Genomic DNA, 838 nt, shown 5'->3' with positions numbered 1-838 from the left:
CATGAATGGGACATTTAGAGGACTGCTGACTGGGACCTGTGTTGAGCCTCACATGTGGTCTGTGACCCTCATTTCAAACAGCGTCGAAAAAAGAAAACAGGATGTGTAAACCATTTGACTCGGCCCATTTGTGCGTGTGACTAAAAGTGAGGCAGCGGGGCAAGTCCAGACTTGTAGAAAAGAAAATAATTCATTGATGGTCAGAGTCTCCTGTGCCTGCTGTGCTGGATCCATGATCTAATACTCTGCTCTTGAAATACAAAGCAAACTTTAAACCAAAAACCTTTTTATTATTCTACTTGTGAAACCAACATTCATACAGTCAGTGGGCTCTTCGGTCACCATAGAAATTGTACTTTTGTTTCAACACAATTTCACAATGAGATACTGCAATTAGAAACCTAATTTAACATTGCGTCATCCCTTGGTCTAGTAATTTTTCATGCTAAAGTTTTAACCTTATGGCATTTTCTACCCTTTGTAGATAACATCAAAGATTAGTTATATTAATCTCATTTCATGCTTTGCATTATCAGTTTAAGAAACTATTGCATGAAAAGTTAAAAATATGATATTGTGCATATTTTCCTTGATCTTGTCCTTTTCGTATCTGTTTACATGATACAAATCCAGAGATCAGCAATGCTTCCTTGCGTATGCAATTACTTACTTAGCCATTTACCCAATTACCTACTGAGTCATTTACTCAATTACTTAGCCTATTTACTCCATTACTTTGGACCATTCACAATTTTTTTTTCAACCAATGGAGCTGCACCCTGCTGGCCATTATATTGAATGCATGTTTAAGATGTGTGGGGGTGGGTGTGGTTTGCGC

This window comes from Morone saxatilis, unplaced genomic scaffold (assembly GCF_004916995.1).
Source record: "Morone saxatilis isolate NCDOM2014 unplaced genomic scaffold, NCSU_SB_2.0 Contig22, whole genome shotgun sequence".
In the NCBI taxonomy this organism is placed as follows: Eukaryota; Metazoa; Chordata; class Actinopteri; family Moronidae; genus Morone; species Morone saxatilis.
The sequence above is the reverse complement of the archived record's forward strand: the minus strand, read 5'-3'. Positions refer to the sequence as shown.